The following is an 8919-nucleotide window of genomic DNA, read 5'->3' on the forward strand; positions in this document are numbered from 1 at the left end:
CAGCTAATATGTATTCTACACTGTGAGACCAAGAGAAAAAGTCAATTTCCAATCAAACTTGTCGAAAAGCTGTTTTCTTTAACTACCCCAGTATTAATTAAAATTGTTTTAATTTTGTTACTTGGTACTTGTTTCCTTAATTTTTTTGAGATATGGCAAGGTCCCAATAGGACTGGACATAATTCTTCCCTTAACACGTTAAGCGCCACCATTTTAAAAAGAAACGCAGTCCACTGTAACATTGTTGTATCGAAATGGATACAAGTGGCCCATTTTCATAAATTGACGCTGTTGGCCACTTGTATCGATTTGGATTCAGCATTATAAACTATAAAAAGGGGACCTTATGTTCAAACAGAAAAACTAATCCTGAAGTTGTGAAAGCAAAGTTAGAGAAGTATCAGTCTACGAGTTTACAAACCAACACAGCTTGTACTGTTTTAAAATGGAAGGACAAAAAATATGCCTTGGGGATTTCAACAAAACAGCAATGCAATGGCTCCTGTAAGGAGACCTGGCGAGGAAATAGAAAAACCGATAATAATTTTAGAGTACAATAAATGTAAAGCCTTTATAGATCTTTCTGATCAATTGAAGGCATATTCTACTATTTTACGAAAAGGGATCAAATGGTATCGAAAATTAGCAGTAGAATTACTAACAGGAACTACGCTAATGAATACGTATTGTGTCCATCAAATGGCAACGAAGAAAAAAATGTCCATCACCAAATTCAAAGAACAAGTTGTCACTCAGCTTTTGGACGAAAATTTTACAAGACCTCCGCCTAATAACATCAATGAAAATCATATTTTACTGTATGATAATTAGAAAAAAAGATGTATGGCTTGCTACGAAAGGCTAAGTCGCTACAAATGTAGTGCTTGTAAAAAATTTTATTGTCGCAAATATTTTTTTATTTCTTCTAAATAATCCGAATTATTAATGTAATAACATGGCCAAAAACAAATTTTGAACCAACCGGCTATGCTTTATAAGTCCCCCATTCAATTAAATACAAACCCTGCATTCTTTTGAATCCAGTTAGCCTAAAGTAAACGTATTCCTTTGTATCCGTTTGAATACAGGTGGCCAAAAATGATCAAAGTAATTTGTATCTAATAGGATACAAATGGCACTTAAGGTGTCAATAATTTTGGCTTTTTTGGCCTTCAGCTATACTTAGCAACAGGCTTTTTCTTACTTATGACCTTCGGTAATCTCTCATTTGATTTATTGTAAGGTAAGGTAAGGTATCCGGGAGAGAAACGGATCCTAAGCCCTAAATGCTACCCACCAACCCAGACCTACCCAAATCCTTCCCTTCCCTCCTCAACCCGCACTGGACCAGCGTGAGGAGATAACGGTCCAAACCTTCAAGTCAATGTACAGGACAAAAAAGAAAAGGCCCCCAATGCCCAGCACTTCCCAGAGACTTGATCACGGCAGCGATCAAACAACTAACGAAAGGGGGGTGCTAAGAATCCCTGGGTAAGACCCGGCTGCCACAAGATGACAATTTGGCTATGCTCCTACAATATTCGAACACTGACGGACGACAATAGATTCCCAGAAATAGAAAGTGAACTAAAGGATATAAAATGGGATATCCTTGGTATATGCGAGACCAGAAGAAAAAGTGATGAGTATATAATACTAAAAAATGGCACACATTTTATGCATAAAGGTGGCGAATACACGGGAGTGGGATTCTTGGTAAAACAAAGCCTCACACAGTGTATCGAAGAATTCAAGCCCATATCAGACAGAGTAGCATATCTCATCATCAGGATTAATAAAAGAACCACTCTGAAAGTGATCCAAGAGTACGCTCCGACTAAAAGCCTCGACGATGAAGAAGTAGAAATATTTTATGATGAAATAAGAACAGTTATAGATACAAATAAAGCAAATTACGAAATACTATTAGGAGATTTTAATGCTAAATTGGGCAAAAAAGAGGAAGGTTACGAACATTTAATTGGTAACTATGGCTACGGGAAAAGAAACGATAGAGAAGAAATGCTTCTCAATTTCATGAATGAACATAACATGTACTCAATGAACTCCTTTTTCAATAAAAAACCAAGCAGAAAATGGACATGGATGAGCCCCGATAAAAAGACAAAGAATGAAATAGATTATATCTTAACGAAGAATAGAAACCTAGTAGAAGACGTATCAGTATTAAATCAGTTTGACCTAGGAAGCGATCATAGACTAATAAGAACAAAACTAATAATTAACAAAAAACTAGAAAGAAAAAGAATACATGAAAAAAGATACAAATGGACATCTGAAGAAATCAAAAATAGTGAATTTAATAAAAAGATAGCGCATGCATTAAATCAAGTTAGCATGCAGCAGATAAACTCCAATGATATTGATGATTTGAATAACCTTATTACCGAAACAGTGAATAAAAGCCTTCTGCAACTGAAAAAACCAAAAACAACATACAATGAATTAGACAAAGAAATATTACAACAAATAAAAAGAAGGAAGATCTTCAATAAATCTAACAAAAGAGGAACCGACGAATATAGAGAACTTAATAGGCAGATTAGAAAAGGAATCAGACAACAAAAAAGAAAACGAAAAATTAATAACAACTATTGAAAAAAATAAGAGTATGAAATGCCTCAGACCGACACTAGGACGACGTCAGATATCATTAATGGGAAAAGACGAAAATGAAATCACAACTAGAGAAAACATACTGACACGAATAGAAGAATTTTACACAGAACACATCAACAAGATGATGAGATGAGACCCGCACGGAAATTAATAAAAAATGTTGGATCAGAAATAATGCCAAAAGTAACAATTTCAGAGGTAACTACAGCATTGGAAAACATGAAGAGAAATAAAGCTGCAGGAGAAGATAGTATTACCACAGATATGATATTAGAAGGAGGTAAGGAACTAATTGCAATTGTAACTAAGCTTGTGGACAGTTGTTTACATCAGGGCAAAGTCCCTAAGAGCTGGAACAACTCTAAAGTAATATTATTACACAAGAAAGGTGATAGTCGAAAATTGGAAAACTACAGACCCATCAGCCTACTGTCACACCTGTTTAAAATACTCACCAAAGTCATAACTACTCGACTAACAAGGAAATTAGACGAATACCAACCATATAAACAGGCAGGTTTTAGAAAAGGCTATTCAACTTTCGATCACCTGTTAACCACAAAAATATTAATAGAAAAATGTAACGAATACAAGTTTCCAGTTTTCCTAGCGTTTGTAGACTATGAAAAAGCTTTCGATACCATAGAACACACGGCCGTAATAAACGCAATGCAAAATTGTAGAATAGACAGCAGATATATTAACTTAATAAAAGAAACTATGAACCAAGCTACAGCTACATACTACCTAAATGAAAATGAACACACGAACCCTGTACCATTAAACAGGGAGATACTTTATCACCCAAACTGTTTACCTTAGTTTTGGAGGACGTTTTTAAAAACCTAAATTGGAAATATAAGGGAATAAACATCAATGGCCGCTACCTCAGTAATCTACGATTTGCAGATGACATAATCCTGATAGCTACTGACCTACAAGAAATGCAAACCATGCTTTTAGAACTACATACCGAATCTTCTAAAATAGGACTGAAAATGAATTGAAACAAAACAAAAGTCATGCACTCCGAAGACACCGTGACAATAATAAACGATAAAGTTATAGAAAAAGTTGAAGAATATAGGGGAACGACGGGTAATAGCGAACAGCGGGTGATTGCGAACATCACAGAATAGATGCGTACGTCATCTGTATCATTCCGTTGTAAATTTCATTTCGTGCTTCCTACTAGTCTGCACATGGTGGCATAGATACACAGTTGCCCCGTATTTGTGGAATTTTTTCTAGCGATTTATTTGTTTTTAGTGCTTGCACTACAATTTTAGCAATTCAGAAAATAAGGTATGTACCTAAACACTTGATGGTTTCATTTAAATTGTTAGAGTTAGTTAACTTACTATTATTTAACCTATAGAATTGTCCTATTACAGAGAAGTTAAATGCATTTATATTATGATTATTTCGTTTCTTCATATTCATTTCCAAATCGGGTAATCACGAACAGATGTTCGCGATTACCCGCCAAGTGTTCGCGTTTACTCTTTTAATAATTTGGCTTAGATTCTTTACATTTTTGCTTTTCTTTTGCTTATTTAACAATTTGTATCTTTTTCAGATGCCTTTTAAACGGAAACGAAGTACCAACAAATTTTCATGGACTGATGATCAAATGAAAGCTGCTCTAAAGGCAATTGAAGAAAGACGTTATGGCCTAAGGGAAGCTGCACGACAATTTAATATACCTGTTACAACATTACAAAACAGAGTCTCTAGAGGCTTTTACAAAGGCAGGCTGGGTGCAAACACTCTCTTTTCAAATGAACAGGAAGAAGAAATGAGTCGTCATTTACTAACGTTATCTAAAATATTTTATGGATTAACCCCAATTCAGTTGCGAAAAGAGGCCTTCGCCTATGCAGAGAAATTAAACTTAAAACATAGTTTCAACAGAGAAAAACAAGAAGCAGGTAAAGACTGGTTATATGGATTCATGTCAAGGCATCCTGAGTTAAGTTTCCGTAAACCTGAAGCAACAAGTCTTAATCGCATTCAAGGTTTCAATAAGGATCAAGTCTCAAGGTTTTATGACAATTTGGGTAAGCTGTACGATGAATACAAGTTTCCACCTACTCGAATATTTAATGTCGATGAGACTGGCACTACAAACGTAAATAGGAAATAGGCCTAATCGGATCATTGGACCTAGAGGCCAAAAACAAGTTGGAGCCGTTACAAGTGGAGAAAGAGGCAAGAACGTGACGGTATGCTGTTGTATGAGTGCCAGCGGATCTTTTACACCTCCACTATTCATTTATCCAAGACTGAGAAGAAATCCTGCTTTAGAAAAGGATGGGCCTCCAGGTTCTTTGTACTCCTGTTCAAAAAGCGGTTGGATGAACGAAGAAGTGTTCCTGTTTTGGATTTAACATTTTGCGAAAACCAATAAACCTACAAGAGATGATCCCATTCTACTGGTGCTGGACAATCACTCCAGTCATTGCTCTATTGCAATTTATAATTTTTGCAAAGAAAATGGTATCATTATGCTGTCAATACCTCCACATACCGTCTGCAACCACTAGACGTTAGCTTTTTCTCATCACTGAAGCGAGCATATGACGTTGAATGTGATTCGTTTTTAAAATCTCAACCCTATGAGAAAATTGAAATGTGCCATATAAGCACTTTATTCTCAAAGGCGTATACTAGAGTTGCAAGCATAGACAAAGCTGCAAACGGTTTTGAGAAGACCGGAATTTTTCCATTCAACCGAAATACATTTAGTGAAGAAGACTTTTACAGTTCAAACGATAATCAATCTCAACAAAATAATAGCCAAGAAGGTCTTTCACAAACTATTCAAGAAGATTTACTGGAACCCTAACCAGGCTCTTCCAAAGAAAACCAGATATGTGAAAATACCGAAAATGTTTCATTCAGCGATATCTTGCCTTTACCGAAAGAAAAACAAAATATATCTGTTCCGAAGAAGGGTGGAAGAAAAAAACAAAGATCCGAAATATTAACCTCAACGCCTTTGAAATTAGAACTCGAACAAAAGGAGCTTAGAAGGAAACAAAAAATGGAAAAAGAAATTGAAAAACAAAAATTTTTAAAAAAGAAAAGTAAAACTGCAAAGAGAAAAGTACTACAATCTTCAAGCGAAGAGGAAGATTCGACATCATATAAAGATGAAGAATCTGATGACAATGACCATATTAATACCGACGATTGTAATGAAGGAGAATCTTGTTTAATTTGTGGTGAGTTCGGGAAAAGCGAACTTTGGTTCCGTTGCATTATATGTGGTGGATGGGTGCATAAATTATGCAGCGGCTCGGGCACAACTATAAATGTGATTTTTGTTAATAGGTAATACTGTTCGCCATTACCCTTCCCTACGTTTATTATTACCCGACATTTCGGGTAACAGCGAACATTTCATGAAAATTTTTAATTGAGTTTTTTTATTATTAAAATTTTTATTTTTGTTTATCCAATAACAAAAATTAATAGCTGTATTACTGTTAGCCACTCTGTAGTGGTGTCCGAGTTTTCAACATTTTTATATTTCAAATAAACAATTATTTTCCTTAAGTGTTCGTAATTACCCGTCGTTCCCCTATATACTTAGGACAAAAAATAATACTAAATAGGGAAATTCAAACTGAAGAAATAAAAAGAAGAAGAAAGTTAGCTTGGGCAGCATTCGGTAAACTGAACTATATACTCAGAAATCAACAAATTCAATTACATCTTAGATCTAAAGTTTTTGATGCATGCATTATTCCGATATTAACTTATGCGGCACAAACATGGACAATCACTAAAAAGAATATGAATATACTTAGAGTCACTCAACACGCGATGGAAAGAGCAATGCTAGGTATATCACTTAAGGACAAGAAAACAAACACATGGATAAGACAGAAAACCAAAGTCACCGATGTGGTGCAAAAATCATTAAAGTTGAAATGGGAATACGCTGGACATGTAGCTAGGAGCGATCTAAACAAATGGCACAGATCAATTTTAACCTGGAGACCATACCAACACAAAAGACCCAGAGGCAGACCTCCTATAAGATGGACAGATGATCTGAAAAGGACTGCCGGGAAAAATTGGCTACAAGTAGCGTACAATAAAAAACAATGGAAAGGAAGACTTAAAGAGGCTTATGTTCAAATGTAGACGTGAATGGCTAGACGAAGAAGAAGAAGAAGGTAAGGGACATTTATCAATTTTTGGATATACTATGATATTTTTGACCTGTTTTTATTAGAGTAAATATTAATGTTGGTGTAGTATAAAGTGTTTGTGACAGATGGACTCTGTTCAATCTCAGAAGCAGTCAGTATCTGACATATGTTCAAAAACCTGTTTTAAATAAGATCTAGACAACTTTTGTAATATAATATAAATATATAATGTAAAATAATGCCAAATAAATATATAACTTATTGTAAATTGGTTTATTTAAAAATAAATAATAGTTTTTTACATCTTATTTTTACAGGGAGTAATAACTAACAGTAATGTAATGATATATAAGATTCCAGGAAGAAGCAATTGTTTTTAAAAGAATTTATTTTTTTTTAATTTACTGAAAGAACAGTAAAACAGGATTAATTTTTTGGTAAAAAAAATCAAGTATTTAATTACAGAATTTATGTTCATAATATTGCAATTTATTGAAAATATTGGTGTTTGTGCTTGTGTGTTATACCACCGAACGTTATACTTCTATACACGCGTTCGCCGTTACAAATTTATATGTGAGTCATACTGCACCATCATTACATACACTTCATCTAATTTACTTACCGTCGCACGTCATTCGCGTCATAGTCCGTGAGGTCATATGATACCAACACGAAATATTTACACGGTTCGTAAACTTACTAAGAAAGAGAAAATATATCTTCTGCCTCTCTCTTACCTATATCTTACATATGTAATGATTTTGCCGATTCACTCCCGTACAAATTTCCAACGTCGAACGCGCGTATAAAAGTATAACTTCAATAAAGTGTACCTAAGGTACAGCAACACATGTTGCAAATATAAAGCATGCAATGTATTAGGTATGTTTCTTTTGGCTAAGAGACGTATGCAACGTTTACTGGTGCTGTTGCCAAAATTAATTTATACATCTATTTATTATCAATAAAAATAAACAGATGTAACCTTCCTCTCTTCATGTGTTGTCTCAGTCATTGGAGGATTGCGGTTATGGTGGCAAACATTAATTTAGCTGTACACATAAGTTCTTCAAAGTCTATTATAGTCTCGTCTAGTTTTTATATTATGCAGCTATGACAATTTGTTTTCCAATATCTCGTTTTTGCTCTATATTATCCTTAATCAATTTAGGAACGTAGTACTTTTCGTTATGTAGCAAACGATCCAAATAACTCATGTTTTTTTATTTTAGTCGTCCTCAATAGTTGTTTATCTATATTTACTTCTTTAGTACTTCTTTTGTTTTTCGTGCAGACCAAGGAATTTTTAAAATTCTCCAGTACAGCCACATTTTGAATGCTTTTAACTTAATCAGAATATTTTTAGAGTACCTACCTACACGTTTCGACTCAATAGAGAACAACATGCCAAACAAAACATTTTACAAGTTTTAATCTTAGTTTGATATCGATATGTGTGTAGGTATCGCAGAATAGACGACGCATCTTAAAGAAGCTAACTCTAGCTTGAGCAATTCTCACTTTGATTTTTTGTTTTAGGTCAAGCTTGTAGTTAATCCAACAGTCAAGGTATTTGTAATGGTTTACCTGTTCTAATTATCTTTATAGGTAAAGATCTCTGCCTCTTTTGGATTACCATTATCTTATTTTTTGTCTTAGTAGAACAATGTCAACTTGATATATTGTATTTGTTTTCTATTATTTTTTTATGTAGACAAGTTTTCCAAGACTTTCTGAAATAGCAGTTTCGAGTGAAGATTAAACAACATAAAAGACAATACAGAACCCTGCCTTACTTCTTTAATTATATTATTTCTGCATGTTTGATCATCATTACTAGTTTTGGCACTTTGCTTCCAATATACGTTTCTTATTAATCTGAGGTCTTAATCATTTAAGTATTGTTCTGTAAAATATTTTATTATGATCTCGTGATCAAATGCTTTTTTTGAAAGCGACAAAGTATAAGAAAACATCCGTTTATGTTGTGAACTATTTCTTTTCGTACAATTTTTTTTGTAAATTATAATAAACAAAATTAGTAACAGATCAAGATTATCAATTTCAGTATTTCAGGTCCAGGGCTCTTGTTAGTTTTTAATTGTTTAATGGC

This window comes from Diabrotica undecimpunctata, chromosome 4 (assembly GCF_040954645.1).
Source record: "Diabrotica undecimpunctata isolate CICGRU chromosome 4, icDiaUnde3, whole genome shotgun sequence".
Lineage (NCBI taxonomy): Eukaryota > Metazoa > Arthropoda > Insecta > Coleoptera > Chrysomelidae > Diabrotica > Diabrotica undecimpunctata.